Below are 23328 nucleotides of genomic sequence, written 5' to 3'. Positions count from 1 at the left end.
GATAACGCTCACTCCGCAGAGCTGCTGAGGCTTGAAGGAGAGGCCGAGGGAGGGTTTGGCCCGTGAGGCCCCTCACCATGCCTGGTGACCCCTGAGCCTCAAACTAGTTATCTGTAGAATGGGGATGATAACGCTCACTCCGCAGAGCTGCTGAGGCTTGAAGGAGAGGCCGAGGGAGGGTTTGGCCCGTGAGGCCCCTCACCATGCCTGGTGACCCCTGAGCCTCAAACTAGTTATCTGTAGAATGGGGATGATAACGCTCACTCCGCAGAGCTGCTGAGGCTTGAAGGAGAGGCCGAGGGAGGGTTTGGCCCGTGAGGCCCCTCACCATGCCTGGTGACCCCTGAGCCTCAAACTAGTTATCTGTAGAATGGGGATGATAACGCTCACTCCGCAGAGCTGCTGAGGCTTGAAGGAGAGGCCGAGGGAGGGTTTGGCCCGTGAGGCCCCTCACCATGCCTGGTGACCCCTGAGCCTCAAACTAGTTATCTGTAGAATGGGGATGATAACGCTCACTCCGCAGAGCTGCTGAGGCTTGAAGGAGAGGCCGAGGGAGGGTTTGGCCCGTGAGGCCCCTCACCATGCCTGGTGACCCCTGAGCCTCAAACTAGTTATCTGTAGAATGGGGATGATAACGCTCACTCCGCAGAGCTGCTGAGGCTTGAAGGAGAGGCCGAGGGAGGGTTTGGCCCGTGAGGCCCCTCACCATGCCTGGTGACCCCTGAGCCTCAAACTAGTTATCTGTAGAATGGGGATGATAACGCTCACTCCGCAGAGCTGCTGAGGCTTGAAGGAGAGGCCGAGGGAGGGTTTGGCCCGTGAGGCCCCTCACCATGCCTGGTGACCCCTGAGCCTCAAACTAGTTATCTGTAGAATGGGGATGATAACGCTCACTCCGCAGAGCTGCTGAGGCTTGAAGGAGAGGCCGAGGGAGGGTTTGGCCCGTGAGGCCCCTCACCATGCCTGGTGACCCCTGAGCCTCAAACTAGTTATCTGTAGAATGGGGATGATAACGCTCACTCCGCAGAGCTGCTGAGGCTTGAAGGAGAGGCCGAGGGAGGGTTTGGCCCGTGAGGCCCCTCACCATGCCTGGTGACCCCTGAGCCTCAAACTAGTTATCTGTAGAATGGGGATGATAACGCTCACTCCGCAGAGCTGCTGAGGCTTGAAGGAGAGGCCGAGGGAGGGTTTGGCCCGTGAGGCCCCTCACCATGCCTGGTGACCCCTGAGCCTCAAACTAGTTATCTGTAGAATGGGGATGATAACGCTCACTCCGCAGAGCTGCTGAGGCTTGAAGGAGAGGCCGAGGGAGGGTTTGGCCCGTGAGGCCCCTCACCATGCCTGGTGACCCCTGAGCCTCAAACTAGTTATCTGTAGAATGGGGATGATAACGCTCACTCCGCAGAGCTGCTGAGGCTTGAAGGAGAGGCCGAGGGAGGGTTTGGCCCGTGAGGCCCCTCACCATGCCTGGTGACCCCTGAGCCTCAAACTAGTTATCTGTAGAATGGGGATGATAACGCTCACTCCGCAGAGCTGCTGAGGCTTGAAGGAGAGGCCGAGGGAGGGTTTGGCCCGTGAGGCCCCTCACCATGCCTGGTGACCCCTGAGCCTCAAACTAGTTATCTGTAGAATGGGGATGATAACGCTCACTCCGCAGAGCTGCTGAGGCTTGAAGGAGAGGCCGAGGGAGGGTTTGGCCCGTGAGGCCCCTCACCATGCCTGGTGACCCCTGAGCCTCAAACTAGTTATCTGTAGAATGGGGATGATAACGCTCACTCCGCAGAGCTGCTGAGGCTTGAAGGAGAGGCCGAGGGAGGGTTTGGCCCGTGAGGCCCCTCACCATGCCTGGTGACCCCTGAGCCTCAAACTAGTTATCTGTAGAATGGGGATGATAACGCTCACTCCGCAGAGCTGCTGAGGCTTGAAGGAGAGGCCGAGGGAGGGTTTGGCCCGTGAGGCCCCTCACCATGCCTGGTGACCCCTGAGCCTCAAACTAGTTATCTGTAGAATGGGGATGATAACGCTCACTCCGCAGAGCTGCTGAGGCTTGAAGGAGAGGCCGAGGGAGGGTTTGGCCCGTGAGGCCCCTCACCATGCCTGGTGACCCCTGAGCCTCAAACTAGTTATCTGTAGAATGGGGATGATAACGCTCACTCCGCAGAGCTGCTGAGGCTTGAAGGAGAGGCCGAGGGAGGGTTTGGCCCGTGAGGCCCCTCACCATGCCTGGTGACCCCTGAGCCTCAAACTAGTTATCTGTAGAATGGGGATGATAACGCTCACTCCGCAGAGCTGCTGAGGCTTGAAGGAGAGGCCGAGGGAGGGTTTGGCCCGTGAGGCCCCTCACCATGCCTGGTGACCCCTGAGCCTCAAACTAGTTATCTGTAGAATGGGGATGATAACGCTCACTCCGCAGAGCTGCTGAGGCTTGAAGGAGAGGCCGAGGGAGGGTTTGGCCCGTGAGGCCCCTCACCATGCCTGGTGACCCCTGAGCCTCAAACTAGTTATCTGTAGAATGGGGATGATAACGCTCACTCCGCAGAGCTGCTGAGGCTTGAAGGAGAGGCCGAGGGAGGGTTTGGCCCGTGAGGCCCCTCACCATGCCTGGTGACCCCTGAGCCTCAAACTAGTTATCTGTAGAATGGGGATGATAACGCTCACTCCGCAGAGCTGCTGAGGCTTGAAGGAGAGGCCGAGGGAGGGTTTGGCCCGTGAGGCCCCTCACCATGCCTGGTGACCCCTGAGCCTCAAACTAGTTATCTGTAGAATGGGGATGATAACGCTCACTCCGCAGAGCTGCTGAGGCTTGAAGGAGAGGCCGAGGGAGGGTTTGGCCCGTGAGGCCCCTCACCATGCCTGGTGACCCCTGAGCCTCAAACTAGTTATCTGTAGAATGGGGATGATAACGCTCACTCCGCAGAGCTGCTGAGGCTTGAAGGAGAGGCCGAGGGAGGGTTTGGCCCGTGAGGCCCCTCACCATGCCTGGTGACCCCTGAGCCTCAAACTAGTTATCTGTAGAATGGGGATGATAACGCTCACTCCGCAGAGCTGCTGAGGCTTGAAGGAGAGGCCGAGGGAGGGTTTGGCCCGTGAGGCCCCTCACCATGCCTGGTGACCCCTGAGCCTCAAACTAGTTATCTGTAGAATGGGGATGATAACGCTCACTCCGCAGAGCTGCTGAGGCTTGAAGGAGAGGCCGAGGGAGGGTTTGGCCCGTGAGGCCCCTCACCATGCCTGGTGACCCCTGAGCCTCAAACTAGTTATCTGTAGAATGGGGATGATAACGCTCACTCCGCAGAGCTGCTGAGGCTTGAAGGAGAGGCCGAGGGAGGGTTTGGCCCGTGAGGCCCCTCACCATGCCTGGTGACCCCTGAGCCTCAAACTAGTTATCTGTAGAATGGGGATGATAACGCTCACTCCGCAGAGCTGCTGAGGCTTGAAGGAGAGGCCGAGGGAGGGTTTGGCCCGTGAGGCCCCTCACCATGCCTGGTGACCCCTGAGCCTCAAACTAGTTATCTGTAGAATGGGGATGATAACGCTCACTCCGCAGAGCTGCTGAGGCTTGAAGGAGAGGCCGAGGGAGGGTTTGGCCCGTGAGGCCCCTCACCATGCCTGGTGACCCCTGAGCCTCAAACTAGTTATCTGTAGAATGGGGATGATAACGCTCACTCCGCAGAGCTGCTGAGGCTTGAAGGAGAGGCCGAGGGAGGGTTTGGCCCGTGAGGCCCCTCACCATGCCTGGTGACCCCTGAGCCTCAAACTAGTTATCTGTAGAATGGGGATGATAACGCTCACTCCGCAGAGCTGCTGAGGCTTGAAGGAGAGGCCGAGGGAGGGTTTGGCCCGTGAGGCCCCTCACCATGCCTGGTGACCCCTGAGCCTCAAACTAGTTATCTGTAGAATGGGGATGATAACGCTCACTCCGCAGAGCTGCTGAGGCTTGAAGGAGAGGCCGAGGGAGGGTTTGGCCCGTGAGGCCCCTCACCATGCCTGGTGACCCCTGAGCCTCAAACTAGTTATCTGTAGAATGGGGATGATAACGCTCACTCCGCAGAGCTGCTGAGGCTTGAAGGAGAGGCCGAGGGAGGGTTTGGCCCGTGAGGCCCCTCACCATGCCTGGTGACCCCTGAGCCTCAAACTAGTTATCTGTAGAATGGGGATGATAACGCTCACTCCGCAGAGCTGCTGAGGCTTGAAGGAGAGGCCGAGGGAGGGTTTGGCCCGTGAGGCCCCTCACCATGCCTGGTGACCCCTGAGCCTCAAACTAGTTATCTGTAGAATGGGGATGATAACGCTCACTCCGCAGAGCTGCTGAGGCTTGAAGGAGAGGCCGAGGGAGGGTTTGGCCCGTGAGGCCCCTCACCATGCCTGGTGACCCCTGAGCCTCAAACTAGTTATCTGTAGAATGGGGATGATAACGCTCACTCCGCAGAGCTGCTGAGGCTTGAAGGAGAGGCCGAGGGAGGGTTTGGCCCGTGAGGCCCCTCACCATGCCTGGTGACCCCTGAGCCTCAAACTAGTTATCTGTAGAATGGGGATGATAACGCTCACTCCGCAGAGCTGCTGAGGCTTGAAGGAGAGGCCGAGGGAGGGTTTGGCCCGTGAGGCCCCTCACCATGCCTGGTGACCCCTGAGCCTCAAACTAGTTATCTGTAGAATGGGGATGATAACGCTCACTCCGCAGAGCTGCTGAGGCTTGAAGGAGAGGCCGAGGGAGGGTTTGGCCCGTGAGGCCCCTCACCATGCCTGGTGACCCCTGAGCCTCAAACTAGTTATCTGTAGAATGGGGATGATAACGCTCACTCCGCAGAGCTGCTGAGGCTTGAAGGAGAGGCCGAGGGAGGGTTTGGCCCGTGAGGCCCCTCACCATGCCTGGTGACCCCTGAGCCTCAAACTAGTTATCTGTAGAATGGGGATGATAACGCTCACTCCGCAGAGCTGCTGAGGCTTGAAGGAGAGGCCGAGGGAGGGTTTGGCCCGTGAGGCCCCTCACCATGCCTGGTGACCCCTGAGCCTCAAACTAGTTATCTGTAGAATGGGGATGATAACGCTCACTCCGCAGAGCTGCTGAGGCTTGAAGGAGAGGCCGAGGGAGGGTTTGGCCCGTGAGGCCCCTCACCATGCCTGGTGACCCCTGAGCCTCAAACTAGTTATCTGTAGAATGGGGATGATAACGCTCACTCCGCAGAGCTGCTGAGGCTTGAAGGAGAGGCCGAGGGAGGGTTTGGCCCGTGAGGCCCCTCACCATGCCTGGTGACCCCTGAGCCTCAAACTAGTTATCTGTAGAATGGGGATGATAACGCTCACTCCGCAGAGCTGCTGAGGCTTGAAGGAGAGGCCGAGGGAGGGTTTGGCCCGTGAGGCCCCTCACCATGCCTGGTGACCCCTGAGCCTCAAACTAGTTATCTGTAGAATGGGGATGATAACGCTCACTCCGCAGAGCTGCTGAGGCTTGAAGGAGAGGCCGAGGGAGGGTTTGGCCCGTGAGGCCCCTCACCATGCCTGGTGACCCCTGAGCCTCAAACTAGTTATCTGTAGAATGGGGATGATAACGCTCACTCCGCAGAGCTGCTGAGGCTTGAAGGAGAGGCCGAGGGAGGGTTTGGCCCGTGAGGCCCCTCACCATGCCTGGTGACCCCTGAGCCTCAAACTAGTTATCTGTAGAATGGGGATGATAACGCTCACTCCGCAGAGCTGCTGAGGCTTGAAGGAGAGGCCGAGGGAGGGTTTGGCCCGTGAGGCCCCTCACCATGCCTGGTGACCCCTGAGCCTCAAACTAGTTATCTGTAGAATGGGGATGATAACGCTCACTCCGCAGAGCTGCTGAGGCTTGAAGGAGAGGCCGAGGGAGGGTTTGGCCCGTGAGGCCCCTCACCATGCCTGGTGACCCCTGAGCCTCAAACTAGTTATCTGTAGAATGGGGATGATAACGCTCACTCCGCAGAGCTGCTGAGGCTTGAAGGAGAGGCCGAGGGAGGGTTTGGCCCGTGAGGCCCCTCACCATGCCTGGTGACCCCTGAGCCTCAAACTAGTTATCTGTAGAATGGGGATGATAACGCTCACTCCGCAGAGCTGCTGAGGCTTGAAGGAGAGGCCGAGGGAGGGTTTGGCCCGTGAGGCCCCTCACCATGCCTGGTGACCCCTGAGCCTCAAACTAGTTATCTGTAGAATGGGGATGATAACGCTCACTCCGCAGAGCTGCTGAGGCTTGAAGGAGAGGCCGAGGGAGGGTTTGGCCCGTGAGGCCCCTCACCATGCCTGGTGACCCCTGAGCCTCAAACTAGTTATCTGTAGAATGGGGATGATAACGCTCACTCCGCAGAGCTGCTGAGGCTTGAAGGAGAGGCCGAGGGAGGGTTTGGCCCGTGAGGCCCCTCACCATGCCTGGTGACCCCTGAGCCTCAAACTAGTTATCTGTAGAATGGGGATGATAACGCTCACTCCGCAGAGCTGCTGAGGCTTGAAGGAGAGGCCGAGGGAGGGTTTGGCCCGTGAGGCCCCTCACCATGCCTGGTGACCCCTGAGCCTCAAACTAGTTATCTGTAGAATGGGGATGATAACGCTCACTCCGCAGAGCTGCTGAGGCTTGAAGGAGAGGCCGAGGGAGGGTTTGGCCCGTGAGGCCCCTCACCATGCCTGGTGACCCCTGAGCCTCAAACTAGTTATCTGTAGAATGGGGATGATAACGCTCACTCCGCAGAGCTGCTGAGGCTTGAAGGAGAGGCCGAGGGAGGGTTTGGCCCGTGAGGCCCCTCACCATGCCTGGTGACCCCTGAGCCTCAAACTAGTTATCTGTAGAATGGGGATGATAACGCTCACTCCGCAGAGCTGCTGAGGCTTGAAGGAGAGGCCGAGGGAGGGTTTGGCCCGTGAGGCCCCTCACCATGCCTGGTGACCCCTGAGCCTCAAACTAGTTATCTGTAGAATGGGGATGATAACGCTCACTCCGCAGAGCTGCTGAGGCTTGAAGGAGAGGCCGAGGGAGGGTTTGGCCCGTGAGGCCCCTCACCATGCCTGGTGACCCCTGAGCCTCAAACTAGTTATCTGTAGAATGGGGATGATAACGCTCACTCCGCAGAGCTGCTGAGGCTTGAAGGAGAGGCCGAGGGAGGGTTTGGCCCGTGAGGCCCCTCACCATGCCTGGTGACCCCTGAGCCTCAAACTAGTTATCTGTAGAATGGGGATGATAACGCTCACTCCGCAGAGCTGCTGAGGCTTGAAGGAGAGGCCGAGGGAGGGTTTGGCCCGTGAGGCCCCTCACCATGCCTGGTGACCCCTGAGCCTCAAACTAGTTATCTGTAGAATGGGGATGATAACGCTCACTCCGCAGAGCTGCTGAGGCTTGAAGGAGAGGCCGAGGGAGGGTTTGGCCCGTGAGGCCCCTCACCATGCCTGGTGACCCCTGAGCCTCAAACTAGTTATCTGTAGAATGGGGATGATAACGCTCACTCCGCAGAGCTGCTGAGGCTTGAAGGAGAGGCCGAGGGAGGGTTTGGCCCGTGAGGCCCCTCACCATGCCTGGTGACCCCTGAGCCTCAAACTAGTTATCTGTAGAATGGGGATGATAACGCTCACTCCGCAGAGCTGCTGAGGCTTGAAGGAGAGGCCGAGGGAGGGTTTGGCCCGTGAGGCCCCTCACCATGCCTGGTGACCCCTGAGCCTCAAACTAGTTATCTGTAGAATGGGGATGATAACGCTCACTCCGCAGAGCTGCTGAGGCTTGAAGGAGAGGCCGAGGGAGGGTTTGGCCCGTGAGGCCCCTCACCATGCCTGGTGACCCCTGAGCCTCAAACTAGTTATCTGTAGAATGGGGATGATAACGCTCACTCCGCAGAGCTGCTGAGGCTTGAAGGAGAGGCCGAGGGAGGGTTTGGCCCGTGAGGCCCCTCACCATGCCTGGTGACCCCTGAGCCTCAAACTAGTTATCTGTAGAATGGGGATGATAACGCTCACTCCGCAGAGCTGCTGAGGCTTGAAGGAGAGGCCGAGGGAGGGTTTGGCCCGTGAGGCCCCTCACCATGCCTGGTGACCCCTGAGCCTCAAACTAGTTATCTGTAGAATGGGGATGATAACGCTCACTCCGCAGAGCTGCTGAGGCTTGAAGGAGAGGCCGAGGGAGGGTTTGGCCCGTGAGGCCCCTCACCATGCCTGGTGACCCCTGAGCCTCAAACTAGTTATCTGTAGAATGGGGATGATAACGCTCACTCCGCAGAGCTGCTGAGGCTTGAAGGAGAGGCCGAGGGAGGGTTTGGCCCGTGAGGCCCCTCACCATGCCTGGTGACCCCTGAGCCTCAAACTAGTTATCTGTAGAATGGGGATGATAACGCTCACTCCGCAGAGCTGCTGAGGCTTGAAGGAGAGGCCGAGGGAGGGTTTGGCCCGTGAGGCCCCTCACCATGCCTGGTGACCCCTGAGCCTCAAACTAGTTATCTGTAGAATGGGGATGATAACGCTCACTCCGCAGAGCTGCTGAGGCTTGAAGGAGAGGCCGAGGGAGGGTTTGGCCCGTGAGGCCCCTCACCATGCCTGGTGACCCCTGAGCCTCAAACTAGTTATCTGTAGAATGGGGATGATAACGCTCACTCCGCAGAGCTGCTGAGGCTTGAAGGAGAGGCCGAGGGAGGGTTTGGCCCGTGAGGCCCCTCACCATGCCTGGTGACCCCTGAGCCTCAAACTAGTTATCTGTAGAATGGGGATGATAACGCTCACTCCGCAGAGCTGCTGAGGCTTGAAGGAGAGGCCGAGGGAGGGTTTGGCCCGTGAGGCCCCTCACCATGCCTGGTGACCCCTGAGCCTCAAACTAGTTATCTGTAGAATGGGGATGATAACGCTCACTCCGCAGAGCTGCTGAGGCTTGAAGGAGAGGCCGAGGGAGGGTTTGGCCCGTGAGGCCCCTCACCATGCCTGGTGACCCCTGAGCCTCAAACTAGTTATCTGTAGAATGGGGATGATAACGCTCACTCCGCAGAGCTGCTGAGGCTTGAAGGAGAGGCCGAGGGAGGGTTTGGCCCGTGAGGCCCCTCACCATGCCTGGTGACCCCTGAGCCTCAAACTAGTTATCTGTAGAATGGGGATGATAACGCTCACTCCGCAGAGCTGCTGAGGCTTGAAGGAGAGGCCGAGGGAGGGTTTGGCCCGTGAGGCCCCTCACCATGCCTGGTGACCCCTGAGCCTCAAACTAGTTATCTGTAGAATGGGGATGATAACGCTCACTCCGCAGAGCTGCTGAGGCTTGAAGGAGAGGCCGAGGGAGGGTTTGGCCCGTGAGGCCCCTCACCATGCCTGGTGACCCCTGAGCCTCAAACTAGTTATCTGTAGAATGGGGATGATAACGCTCACTCCGCAGAGCTGCTGAGGCTTGAAGGAGAGGCCGAGGGAGGGTTTGGCCCGTGAGGCCCCTCACCATGCCTGGTGACCCCTGAGCCTCAAACTAGTTATCTGTAGAATGGGGATGATAACGCTCACTCCGCAGAGCTGCTGAGGCTTGAAGGAGAGGCCGAGGGAGGGTTTGGCCCGTGAGGCCCCTCACCATGCCTGGTGACCCCTGAGCCTCAAACTAGTTATCTGTAGAATGGGGATGATAACGCTCACTCCGCAGAGCTGCTGAGGCTTGAAGGAGAGGCCGAGGGAGGGTTTGGCCCGTGAGGCCCCTCACCATGCCTGGTGACCCCTGAGCCTCAAACTAGTTATCTGTAGAATGGGGATGATAACGCTCACTCCGCAGAGCTGCTGAGGCTTGAAGGAGAGGCCGAGGGAGGGTTTGGCCCGTGAGGCCCCTCACCATGCCTGGTGACCCCTGAGCCTCAAACTAGTTATCTGTAGAATGGGGATGATAACGCTCACTCCGCAGAGCTGCTGAGGCTTGAAGGAGAGGCCGAGGGAGGGTTTGGCCCGTGAGGCCCCTCACCATGCCTGGTGACCCCTGAGCCTCAAACTAGTTATCTGTAGAATGGGGATGATAACGCTCACTCCGCAGAGCTGCTGAGGCTTGAAGGAGAGGCCGAGGGAGGGTTTGGCCCGTGAGGCCCCTCACCATGCCTGGTGACCCCTGAGCCTCAAACTAGTTATCTGTAGAATGGGGATGATAACGCTCACTCCGCAGAGCTGCTGAGGCTTGAAGGAGAGGCCGAGGGAGGGTTTGGCCCGTGAGGCCCCTCACCATGCCTGGTGACCCCTGAGCCTCAAACTAGTTATCTGTAGAATGGGGATGATAACGCTCACTCCGCAGAGCTGCTGAGGCTTGAAGGAGAGGCCGAGGGAGGGTTTGGCCCGTGAGGCCCCTCACCATGCCTGGTGACCCCTGAGCCTCAAACTAGTTATCTGTAGAATGGGGATGATAACGCTCACTCCGCAGAGCTGCTGAGGCTTGAAGGAGAGGCCGAGGGAGGGTTTGGCCCGTGAGGCCCCTCACCATGCCTGGTGACCCCTGAGCCTCAAACTAGTTATCTGTAGAATGGGGATGATAACGCTCACTCCGCAGAGCTGCTGAGGCTTGAAGGAGAGGCCGAGGGAGGGTTTGGCCCGTGAGGCCCCTCACCATGCCTGGTGACCCCTGAGCCTCAAACTAGTTATCTGTAGAATGGGGATGATAACGCTCACTCCGCAGAGCTGCTGAGGCTTGAAGGAGAGGCCGAGGGAGGGTTTGGCCCGTGAGGCCCCTCACCATGCCTGGTGACCCCTGAGCCTCAAACTAGTTATCTGTAGAATGGGGATGATAACGCTCACTCCGCAGAGCTGCTGAGGCTTGAAGGAGAGGCCGAGGGAGGGTTTGGCCCGTGAGGCCCCTCACCATGCCTGGTGACCCCTGAGCCTCAAACTAGTTATCTGTAGAATGGGGATGATAACGCTCACTCCGCAGAGCTGCTGAGGCTTGAAGGAGAGGCCGAGGGAGGGTTTGGCCCGTGAGGCCCCTCACCATGCCTGGTGACCCCTGAGCCTCAAACTAGTTATCTGTAGAATGGGGATGATAACGCTCACTCCGCAGAGCTGCTGAGGCTTGAAGGAGAGGCCGAGGGAGGGTTTGGCCCGTGAGGCCCCTCACCATGCCTGGTGACCCCTGAGCCTCAAACTAGTTATCTGTAGAATGGGGATGATAACGCTCACTCCGCAGAGCTGCTGAGGCTTGAAGGAGAGGCCGAGGGAGGGTTTGGCCCGTGAGGCCCCTCACCATGCCTGGTGACCCCTGAGCCTCAAACTAGTTATCTGTAGAATGGGGATGATAACGCTCACTCCGCAGAGCTGCTGAGGCTTGAAGGAGAGGCCGAGGGAGGGTTTGGCCCGTGAGGCCCCTCACCATGCCTGGTGACCCCTGAGCCTCAAACTAGTTATCTGTAGAATGGGGATGATAACGCTCACTCCGCAGAGCTGCTGAGGCTTGAAGGAGAGGCCGAGGGAGGGTTTGGCCCGTGAGGCCCCTCACCATGCCTGGTGACCCCTGAGCCTCAAACTAGTTATCTGTAGAATGGGGATGATAACGCTCACTCCGCAGAGCTGCTGAGGCTTGAAGGAGAGGCCGAGGGAGGGTTTGGCCCGTGAGGCCCCTCACCATGCCTGGTGACCCCTGAGCCTCAAACTAGTTATCTGTAGAATGGGGATGATAACGCTCACTCCGCAGAGCTGCTGAGGCTTGAAGGAGAGGCCGAGGGAGGGTTTGGCCCGTGAGGCCCCTCACCATGCCTGGTGACCCCTGAGCCTCAAACTAGTTATCTGTAGAATGGGGATGATAACGCTCACTCCGCAGAGCTGCTGAGGCTTGAAGGAGAGGCCGAGGGAGGGTTTGGCCCGTGAGGCCCCTCACCATGCCTGGTGACCCCTGAGCCTCAAACTAGTTATCTGTAGAATGGGGATGATAACGCTCACTCCGCAGAGCTGCTGAGGCTTGAAGGAGAGGCCGAGGGAGGGTTTGGCCCGTGAGGCCCCTCACCATGCCTGGTGACCCCTGAGCCTCAAACTAGTTATCTGTAGAATGGGGATGATAACGCTCACTCCGCAGAGCTGCTGAGGCTTGAAGGAGAGGCCGAGGGAGGGTTTGGCCCGTGAGGCCCCTCACCATGCCTGGTGACCCCTGAGCCTCAAACTAGTTATCTGTAGAATGGGGATGATAACGCTCACTCCGCAGAGCTGCTGAGGCTTGAAGGAGAGGCCGAGGGAGGGTTTGGCCCGTGAGGCCCCTCACCATGCCTGGTGACCCCTGAGCCTCAAACTAGTTATCTGTAGAATGGGGATGATAACGCTCACTCCGCAGAGCTGCTGAGGCTTGAAGGAGAGGCCGAGGGAGGGTTTGGCCCGTGAGGCCCCTCACCATGCCTGGTGACCCCTGAGCCTCAAACTAGTTATCTGTAGAATGGGGATGATAACGCTCACTCCGCAGAGCTGCTGAGGCTTGAAGGAGAGGCCGAGGGAGGGTTTGGCCCGTGAGGCCCCTCACCATGCCTGGTGACCCCTGAGCCTCAAACTAGTTATCTGTAGAATGGGGATGATAACGCTCACTCCGCAGAGCTGCTGAGGCTTGAAGGAGAGGCCGAGGGAGGGTTTGGCCCGTGAGGCCCCTCACCATGCCTGGTGACCCCTGAGCCTCAAACTAGTTATCTGTAGAATGGGGATGATAACGCTCACTCCGCAGAGCTGCTGAGGCTTGAAGGAGAGGCCGAGGGAGGGTTTGGCCCGTGAGGCCCCTCACCATGCCTGGTGACCCCTGAGCCTCAAACTAGTTATCTGTAGAATGGGGATGATAACGCTCACTCCGCAGAGCTGCTGAGGCTTGAAGGAGAGGCCGAGGGAGGGTTTGGCCCGTGAGGCCCCTCACCATGCCTGGTGACCCCTGAGCCTCAAACTAGTTATCTGTAGAATGGGGATGATAACGCTCACTCCGCAGAGCTGCTGAGGCTTGAAGGAGAGGCCGAGGGAGGGTTTGGCCCGTGAGGCCCCTCACCATGCCTGGTGACCCCTGAGCCTCAAACTAGTTATCTGTAGAATGGGGATGATAACGCTCACTCCGCAGAGCTGCTGAGGCTTGAAGGAGAGGCCGAGGGAGGGTTTGGCCCGTGAGGCCCCTCACCATGCCTGGTGACCCCTGAGCCTCAAACTAGTTATCTGTAGAATGGGGATGATAACGCTCACTCCGCAGAGCTGCTGAGGCTTGAAGGAGAGGCCGAGGGAGGGTTTGGCCCGTGAGGCCCCTCACCATGCCTGGTGACCCCTGAGCCTCAAACTAGTTATCTGTAGAATGGGGATGATAACGCTCACTCCGCAGAGCTGCTGAGGCTTGAAGGAGAGGCCGAGGGAGGGTTTGGCCCGTGAGGCCCCTCACCATGCCTGGTGACCCCTGAGCCTCAAACTAGTTATCTGTAGAATGGGGATGATAACGCTCACTCCGCAGAGCTGCTGAGGCTTGAAGGAGAGGCCGAGGGAGGGTTTGGCCCGTGAGGCCCCTCACCATGCCTGGTGACCCCTGAGCCTCAAACTAGTTATCTGTAGAATGGGGATGATAACGCTCACTCCGCAGAGCTGCTGAGGCTTGAAGGAGAGGCCGAGGGAGGGTTTGGCCCGTGAGGCCCCTCACCATGCCTGGTGACCCCTGAGCCTCAAACTAGTTATCTGTAGAATGGGGATGATAACGCTCACTCCGCAGAGCTGCTGAGGCTTGAAGGAGAGGCCGAGGGAGGGTTTGGCCCGTGAGGCCCCTCACCATGCCTGGTGACCCCTGAGCCTCAAACTAGTTATCTGTAGAATGGGGATGATAACGCTCACTCCGCAGAGCTGCTGAGGCTTGAAGGAGAGGCCGAGGGAGGGTTTGGCCCGTGAGGCCCCTCACCATGCCTGGTGACCCCTGAGCCTCAAACTAGTTATCTGTAGAATGGGGATGATAACGCTCACTCCGCAGAGCTGCTGAGGCTTGAAGGAGAGGCCGAGGGAGGGTTTGGCCCGTGAGGCCCCTCACCATGCCTGGTGACCCCTGAGCCTCAAACTAGTTATCTGTAGAATGGGGATGATAACGCTCACTCCGCAGAGCTGCTGAGGCTTGAAGGAGAGGCCGAGGGAGGGTTTGGCCCGTGAGGCCCCTCACCATGCCTGGTGACCCCTGAGCCTCAAACTAGTTATCTGTAGAATGGGGATGATAACGCTCACTCCGCAGAGCTGCTGAGGCTTGAAGGAGAGGCCGAGGGAGGGTTTGGCCCGTGAGGCCCCTCACCATGCCTGGTGACCCCTGAGCCTCAAACTAGTTATCTGTAGAATGGGGATGATAACGCTCACTCCGCAGAGCTGCTGAGGCTTGAAGGAGAGGCCGAGGGAGGGTTTGGCCCGTGAGGCCCCTCACCATGCCTGGTGACCCCTGAGCCTCAAACTAGTTATCTGTAGAATGGGGATGATAACGCTCACTCCGCAGAGCTGCTGAGGCTTGAAGGAGAGGCCGAGGGAGGGTTTGGCCCGTGAGGCCCCTCACCATGCCTGGTGACCCCTGAGCCTCAAACTAGTTATCTGTAGAATGGGGATGATAACGCTCACTCCGCAGAGCTGCTGAGGCTTGAAGGAGAGGCCGAGGGAGGGTTTGGCCCGTGAGGCCCCTCACCATGCCTGGTGACCCCTGAGCCTCAAACTAGTTATCTGTAGAATGGGGATGATAACGCTCACTCCGCAGAGCTGCTGAGGCTTGAAGGAGAGGCCGAGGGAGGGTTTGGCCCGTGAGGCCCCTCACCATGCCTGGTGACCCCTGAGCCTCAAACTAGTTATCTGTAGAATGGGGATGATAACGCTCACTCCGCAGAGCTGCTGAGGCTTGAAGGAGAGGCCGAGGGAGGGTTTGGCCCGTGAGGCCCCTCACCATGCCTGGTGACCCCTGAGCCTCAAACTAGTTATCTGTAGAATGGGGATGATAACGCTCACTCCGCAGAGCTGCTGAGGCTTGAAGGAGAGGCCGAGGGAGGGTTTGGCCCGTGAGGCCCCTCACCATGCCTGGTGACCCCTGAGCCTCAAACTAGTTATCTGTAGAATGGGGATGATAACGCTCACTCCGCAGAGCTGCTGAGGCTTGAAGGAGAGGCCGAGGGAGGGTTTGGCCCGTGAGGCCCCTCACCATGCCTGGTGACCCCTGAGCCTCAAACTAGTTATCTGTAGAATGGGGATGATAACGCTCACTCCGCAGAGCTGCTGAGGCTTGAAGGAGAGGCCGAGGGAGGGTTTGGCCCGTGAGGCCCCTCACCATGCCTGGTGACCCCTGAGCCTCAAACTAGTTATCTGTAGAATGGGGATGATAACGCTCACTCCGCAGAGCTGCTGAGGCTTGAAGGAGAGGCCGAGGGAGGGTTTGGCCCGTGAGGCCCCTCACCATGCCTGGTGACCCCTGAGCCTCAAACTAGTTATCTGTAGAATGGGGATGATAACGCTCACTCCGCAGAGCTGCTGAGGCTTGAAGGAGAGGCCGAGGGAGGGTTTGGCCCGTGAGGCCCCTCACCATGCCTGGTGACCCCTGAGCCTCAAACTAGTTATCTGTAGAATGGGGATGATAACGCTCACTCCGCAGAGCTGCTGAGGCTTGAAGGAGAGGCCGAGGGAGGGTTTGGCCCGTGAGGCCCCTCACCATGCCTGGTGACCCCTGAGCCTCAAACTAGTTATCTGTAGAATGGGGATGATAACGCTCACTCCGCAGAGCTGCTGAGGCTTGAAGGAGAGGCCGAGGGAGGGTTTGGCCCGTGAGGCCCCTCACCATGCCTGGTGACCCCTGAGCCTCAAACTAGTTATCTGTAGAATGGGGATGATAACGCTCACTCCGCAGAGCTGCTGAGGCTTGAAGGAGAGGCCGAGGGAGGGTTTGGCCCGTGAGGCCCCTCACCATGCCTGGTGACCCCTGAGCCTCAAACTAGTTATCTGTAGAATGGGGATGATAACGCTCACTCCGCAGAGCTGCTGAGGCTTGAAGGAGAGGCCGAGGGAGGGTTTGGCCCGTGAGGCCCCTCACCATGCCTGGTGACCCCTGAGCCTCAAACTAGTTATCTGTAGAATGGGGATGATAACGCTCACTCCGCAGAGCTGCTGAGGCTTGAAGGAGAGGCCGAGGGAGGGTTTGGCCCGTGAGGCCCCTCACCATGCCTGGTGACCCCTGAGCCTCAAACTAGTTATCTGTAGAATGGGGATGATAACGCTCACTCCGCAGAGCTGCTGAGGCTTGAAGGAGAGGCCGAGGGAGGGTTTGGCCCGTGAGGCCCCTCACCATGCCTGGTGACCCCTGAGCCTCAAACTAGTTATCTGTAGAATGGGGATGATAACGCTCACTCCGCAGAGCTGCTGAGGCTTGAAGGAGAGGCCGAGGGAGGGTTTGGCCCGTGAGGCCCCTCACCATGCCTGGTGACCCCTGAGCCTCAAACTAGTTATCTGTAGAATGGGGATGATAACGCTCACTCCGCAGAGCTGCTGAGGCTTGAAGGAGAGGCCGAGGGAGGGTTTGGCCCGTGAGGCCCCTCACCATGCCTGGTGACCCCTGAGCCTCAAACTAGTTATCTGTAGAATGGGGATGATAACGCTCACTCCGCAGAGCTGCTGAGGCTTGAAGGAGAGGCCGAGGGAGGGTTTGGCCCGTGAGGCCCCTCACCATGCCTGGTGACCCCTGAGCCTCAAACTAGTTATCTGTAGAATGGGGATGATAACGCTCACTCCGCAGAGCTGCTGAGGCTTGAAGGAGAGGCCGAGGGAGGGTTTGGCCCGTGAGGCCCCTCACCATGCCTGGTGACCCCTGAGCCTCAAACTAGTTATCTGTAGAATGGGGATGATAACGCTCACTCCGCAGAGCTGCTGAGGCTTGAAGGAGAGGCCGAGGGAGGGTTTGGCCCGTGAGGCCCCTCACCATGCCTGGTGACCCCTGAGCCTCAAACTAGTTATCTGTAGAATGGGGATGATAACGCTCACTCCGCAGAGCTGCTGAGGCTTGAAGGAGAGGCCGAGGGAGGGTTTGGCCCGTGAGGCCCCTCACCATGCCTGGTGACCCCTGAGCCTCAAACTAGTTATCTGTAGAATGGGGATGATAACGCTCACTCCGCAGAGCTGCTGAGGCTTGAAGGAGAGGCCGAGGGAGGGTTTGGCCCGTGAGGCCCCTCACCATGCCTGGTGACCCCTGAGCCTCAAACTAGTTATCTGTAGAATGGGGATGATAACGCTCACTCCGCAGAGCTGCTGAGGCTTGAAGGAGAGGCCGAGGGAGGGTTTGGCCCGTGAGGCCCCTCACCATGCCTGGTGACCCCTGAGCCTCAAACTAGTTATCTGTAGAATGGGGATGATAACGCTCACTCCGCAGAGCTGCTGAGGCTTGAAGGAGAGGCCGAGGGAGGGTTTGGCCCGTGAGGCCCCTCACCATGCCTGGTGACCCCTGAGCCTCAAACTAGTTATCTGTAGAATGGGGATGATAACGCTCACTCCGCAGAGCTGCTGAGGCTTGAAGGAGAGGCCGAGGGAGGGTTTGGCCCGTGAGGCCCCTCACCATGCCTGGTGACCCCTGAGCCTCAAACTAGTTATCTGTAGAATGGGGATGATAACGCTCACTCCGCAGAGCTGCTGAGGCTTGAAGGAGAGGCCGAGGGAGGGTTTGGCCCGTGAGGCCCCTCACCATGCCTGGTGACCCCTGAGCCTCAAACTAGTTATCTGTAGAATGGGGATGATAACGCTCACTCCGCAGAGCTGCTGAGGCTTGAAGGAGAGGCCGAGGGAGGGTTTGGCCCGTGAGGCCCCTCACCATGCCTGGTGACCCCTGAGCCTCAAACTAGTTATCTGTAGAATGGGGATGATAACGCTCACTCCGCAGAGCTGCTGAGGCTTGAAGGAGAGGCCGAGGGAGGGTTTGGCCCGTGAGGCCCCTCACCATGCCTGGTGACCCCTGAGCCTCAAACTAGTTATCTGTAGAATGGGGATGATAACGCTCACTCCGCAGAGCTGCTGAGGCTTGAAGGAGAGGCCGAGGGAGGGTTTGGCCCGTGAGGCCCCTCACCATGCCTGGTGACCCCTGAGCCTCAAACTAGTTATCTGTAGAATGGGGATGATAACGCTCACTCCGCAGAGCTGCTGAGGCTTGAAGGAGAGGCCGAGGGAGGGTTTGGCCCGTGAGGCCCCTCACCATGCCTGGTGACCCCTGAGCCTCAAACTAGTTATCTGTAGAATGGGGATGATAACGCTCACTCCGCAGAGCTGCTGAGGCTTGAAGGAGAGGCCGAGGGAGGGTTTGGCCCGTGAGGCCCCTCACCATGCCTGGTGACCCCTGAGCCTCAAACTAGTTATCTGTAGAATGGGGATGATAACGCTCACTCCGCAGAGCTGCTGAGGCTTGAAGGAGAGGCCGAGGGAGGGTTTGGCCCGTGAGGCCCCTCACCATGCCTGGTGACCCCTGAGCCTCAAACTAGTTATCTGTAGAATGGGGATGATAACGCTCACTCCGCAGAGCTGCTGAGGCTTGAAGGAGAGGCCGAGGGAGGGTTTGGCCCGTGAGGCCCCTCACCATGCCTGGTGACCCCTGAGCCTCAAACTAGTTATCTGTAGAATGGGGATGATAACGCTCACTCCGCAGAGCTGCTGAGGCTTGAAGGAGAGGCCGAGGGAGGGTTTGGCCCGTGAGGCCCCTCACCATGCCTGGTGACCCCTGAGCCTCAAACTAGTTATCTGTAGAATGGGGATGATAACGCTCACTCCGCAGAGCTGCTGAGGCTTGAAGGAGAGGCCGAGGGAGGGTTTGGCCCGTGAGGCCCCTCACCATGCCTGGTGACCCCTGAGCCTCAAACTAGTTATCTGTAGAATGGGGATGATAACGCTCACTCCGCAGAGCTGCTGAGGCTTGAAGGAGAGGCCGAGGGAGGGTTTGGCCCGTGAGGCCCCTCACCATGCCTGGTGACCCCTGAGCCTCAAACTAGTTATCTGTAGAATGGGGATGATAACGCTCACTCCGCAGAGCTGCTGAGGCTTGAAGGAGAGGCCGAGGGAGGGTTTGGCCCGTGAGGCCCCTCACCATGCCTGGTGACCCCTGAGCCTCAAACTAGTTATCTGTAGAATGGGGATGATAACGCTCACTCCGCAGAGCTGCTGAGGCTTGAAGGAGAGGCCGAGGGAGGGTTTGGCCCGTGAGGCCCCTCACCATGCCTGGTGACCCCTGAGCCTCAAACTAGTTATCTGTAGAATGGGGATGATAACGCTCACTCCGCAGAGCTGCTGAGGCTTGAAGGAGAGGCCGAGGGAGGGTTTGGCCCGTGAGGCCCCTCACCATGCCTGGTGACCCCTGAGCCTCAAACTAGTTATCTGTAGAATGGGGATGATAACGCTCACTCCGCAGAGCTGCTGAGGCTTGAAGGAGAGGCCGAGGGAGGGTTTGGCCCGTGAGGCCCCTCACCATGCCTGGTGACCCCTGAGCCTCAAACTAGTTATCTGTAGAATGGGGATGATAACGCTCACTCCGCAGAGCTGCTGAGGCTTGAAGGAGAGGCCGAGGGAGGGTTTGGCCCGTGAGGCCCCTCACCATGCCTGGTGACCCCTGAGCCTCAAACTAGTTATCTGTAGAATGGGGATGATAACGCTCACTCCGCAGAGCTGCTGAGGCTTGAAGGAGAGGCCGAGGGAGGGTTTGGCCCGTGAGGCCCCTCACCATGCCTGGTGACCCCTGAGCCTCAAACTAGTTATCTGTAGAATGGGGATGATAACGCTCACTCCGCAGAGCTGCTGAGGCTTGAAGGAGAGGCCGAGGGAGGGTTTGGCCCGTGAGGCCCCTCACCATGCCTGGTGACCCCTGAGCCTCAAACTAGTTATCTGTAGAATGGGGATGATAACGCTCACTCCGCAGAGCTGCTGAGGCTTGAAGGAGAGGCCGAGGGAGGGTTTGGCCCGTGAGGCCCCTCACCATGCCTGGTGACCCCTGAGCCTCAAACTAGTTATCTGTAGAATGGGGATGATAACGCTCACTCCGCAGAGCTGCTGAGGCTTGAAGGAGAGGCCGAGGGAGGGTTTGGCCCGTGAGGCCCCTCACCATGCCTGGTGACCCCTGAGCCTCAAACTAGTTATCTGTAGAATGGGGATGATAACGCTCACTCCGCAGAGCTGCTGAGGCTTGAAGGAGAGGCCGAGGGAGGGTTTGGCCCGTGAGGCCCCTCACCATGCCTGGTGACCCCTGAGCCTCAAACTAGTTATCTGTAGAATGGGGATGATAACGCTCACTCCGCAGAGCTGCTGAGGCTTGAAGGAGAGGCCGAGGGAGGGTTTGGCCCGTGAGGCCCCTCACCATGCCTGGTGACCCCTGAGCCTCAAACTAGTTATCTGTAGAATGGGGATGATAACGCTCACTCCGCAGAGCTGCTGAGGCTTGAAGGAGAGGCCGAGGGAGGGTTTGGCCCGTGAGGCCCCTCACCATGCCTGGTGACCCCTGAGCCTCAAACTAGTTATCTGTAGAATGGGGATGATAACGCTCACTCCGCAGAGCTGCTGAGGCTTGAAGGAGAGGCCGAGGGAGGGTTTGGCCCGTGAGGCCCCTCACCATGCCTGGTGACCCCTGAGCCTCAAACTAGTTATCTGTAGAATGGGGATGATAACGCTCACTCCGCAGAGCTGCTGAGGCTTGAAGGAGAGGCCGAGGGAGGGTTTGGCCCGTGAGGCCCCTCACCATGCCTGGTGACCCCTGAGCCTCAAACTAGTTATCTGTAGAATGGGGATGATAACGCTCACTCCGCAGAGCTGCTGAGGCTTGAAGGAGAGGCCGAGGGAGGGTTTGGCCCGTGAGGCCCCTCACCATGCCTGGTGACCCCTGAGCCTCAAACTAGTTATCTGTAGAATGGGGATGATAACGCTCACTCCGCAGAGCTGCTGAGGCTTGAAGGAGAGGCCGAGGGAGGGTTTGGCCCGTGAGGCCCCTCACCATGCCTGGTGACCCCTGAGCCTCAAACTAGTTATCTGTAGAATGGGGATGATAACGCTCACTCCGCAGAGCTGCTGAGGCTTGAAGGAGAGGCCGAGGGAGGGTTTGGCCCGTGAGGCCCCTCACCATGCCTGGTGACCCCTGAGCCTCAAACTAGTTATCTGTAGAATGGGGATGATAACGCTCACTCCGCAGAGCTGCTGAGGCTTGAAGGAGAGGCCGAGGGAGGGTTTGGCCCGTGAGGCCCCTCACCATGCCTGGTGACCCCTGAGCCTCAAACTAGTTATCTGTAGAATGGGGATGATAACGCTCACTCCGCAGAGCTGCTGAGGCTTGAAGGAGAGGCCGAGGGAGGGTTTGGCCCGTGAGGCCCCTCACCATGCCTGGTGACCCCTGAGCCTCAAACTAGTTATCTGTAGAATGGGGATGATAACGCTCACTCCGCAGAGCTGCTGAGGCTTGAAGGAGAGGCCGAGGGAGGGTTTGGCCCGTGAGGCCCCTCACCATGCCTGGTGACCCCTGAGCCTCAAACTAGTTATCTGTAGAATGGGGATGATAACGCTCACTCCGCAGAGCTGCTGAGGCTTGAAGGAGAGGCCGAGGGAGGGTTTGGCCCGTGAGGCCCCTCACCATGCCTGGTGACCCCTGAGCCTCAAACTAGTTATCTGTAGAATGGGGATGATAACGCTCACTCCGCAGAGCTGCTGAGGCTTGAAGGAGAGGCCGAGGGAGGGTTTGGCCCGTGAGGCCCCTCACCATGCCTGGTGACCCCTGAGCCTCAAACTAGTTATCTGTAGAATGGGGATGATAACGCTCACTCCGCAGAGCTGCTGAGGCTTGAAGGAGAGGCCGAGGGAGGGTTTGGCCCGTGAGGCCCCTCACCATGCCTGGTGACCCCTGAGCCTCAAACTAGTTATCTGTAGAATGGGGATGATAACGCTCACTCCGCAGAGCTGCTGAGGCTTGAAGGAGAGGCCGAGGGAGGGTTTGGCCCGTGAGGCCCCTCACCATGCCTGGTGACCCCTGAGCCTCAAACTAGTTATCTGTAGAATGGGGATGATAACGCTCACTCCGCAGAGCTGCTGAGGCTTGAAGGAGAGGCCGAGGGAGGGTTTGGCCCGTGAGGCCCCTCACCATGCCTGGTGACCCCTGAGCCTCAAACTAGTTATCTGTAGAATGGGGATGATAACGCTCACTCCGCAGAGCTGCTGAGGCTTGAAGGAGAGGCCGAGGGAGGGTTTGGCCCGTGAGGCCCCTCACCATGCCTGGTGACCCCTGAGCCTCAAACTAGTTATCTGTAGAATGGGGATGATAACGCTCACTCCGCAGAGCTGCTGAGGCTTGAAGGAGAGGCCGAGGGAGGGTTTGGCCCGTGAGGCCCCTCACCATGCCTGGTGACCCCTGAGCCTCAAACTAGTTATCTGTAGAATGGGGATGATAACGCTCACTCCGCAGAGCTGCTGAGGCTTGAAGGAGAGGCCGAGGGAGGGTTTGGCCCGTGAGGCCCCTCACCATGCCTGGTGACCCCTGAGCCTCAAACTAGTTATCTGTAGAATGGGGATGATAACGCTCACTCCGCAGAGCTGCTGAGGCTTGAAGGAGAGGCCGAGGGAGGGTTTGGCCCGTGAGGCCCCTCACCATGCCTGGTGACCCCTGAGCCTCAAACTAGTTATCTGTAGAATGGGGATGATAACGCTCACTCCGCAGAGCTGCTGAGGCTTGAAGGAGAGGCCGAGGGAGGGTTTGGCCCGTGAGGCCCCTCACCATGCCTGGTGACCCCTGAGCCTCAAACTAGTTATCTGTAGAATGGGGATGATAACGCTCACTCCGCAGAGCTGCTGAGGCTTGAAGGAGAGGCCGAGGGAGGGTTTGGCCCGTGAGGCCCCTCACCATGCCTGGTGACCCCTGAGCCTCAAACTAGTTATCTGTAGAATGGGGATGATAACGCTCACTCCGCAGAGCTGCTGAGGCTTGAAGGAGAGGCCGAGGGAGGGTTTGGCCCGTGAGGCCCCTCACCATGCCTGGTGACCCCTGAGCCTCAAACTAGTTATCTGTAGAATGGGGATGATAACGCTCACTCCGCAGAGCTGCTGAGGCTTGAAGGAGAGGCCGAGGGAGGGTTTGGCCCGTGAGGCCCCTCACCATGCCTGGTGACCCCTGAGCCTCAAACTAGTTATCTGTAGAATGGGGATGATAACGCTCACTCCGCAGAGCTGCTGAGGCTTGAAGGAGAGGCCAAGGGAGGGTTTGGCCCGTGAGGCCCCTCACCATGCCTGGTGACCCCTGAGCCTCAAACTAGTTATCTGTAGAATGGGGATGATAACGCTCACTCCGCAGAGCTGCTGAGGCTTGAAGGAGAGGCCGAGGGAGGGTTTGGCCCGTGAGGCCCCTCACCATGCCTGGTGACCCCTGAGCCTCAAACTAGTTATCTGTAGAATGGGGATGATAACGCTCACTCCGCA

At 58.7% G+C, this 23328-nt stretch overlaps 1 protein-coding gene across 9 annotated transcripts in view; it reads left to right on the top strand.

The window, feature by feature from the left end:
• The window catches only part of MGAT1 (alpha-1,3-mannosyl-glycoprotein 2-beta-N-acetylglucosaminyltransferase), a 52306-nt gene that overhangs the window by 14814 nt on the left and 14164 nt on the right, over positions 1–23328 (top strand). The gene's annotated exons all lie outside the window — the stretch shown is intronic.

This window comes from Pan troglodytes, chromosome 4 (assembly GCF_028858775.2).
Source record: "Pan troglodytes isolate AG18354 chromosome 4, NHGRI_mPanTro3-v2.0_pri, whole genome shotgun sequence".
Lineage (NCBI taxonomy): Eukaryota > Metazoa > Chordata > Mammalia > Primates > Hominidae > Pan > Pan troglodytes.
Note: the sequence above shows the minus strand (reverse complement) of the source record. Positions and strands in the feature narration are given on the sequence as shown.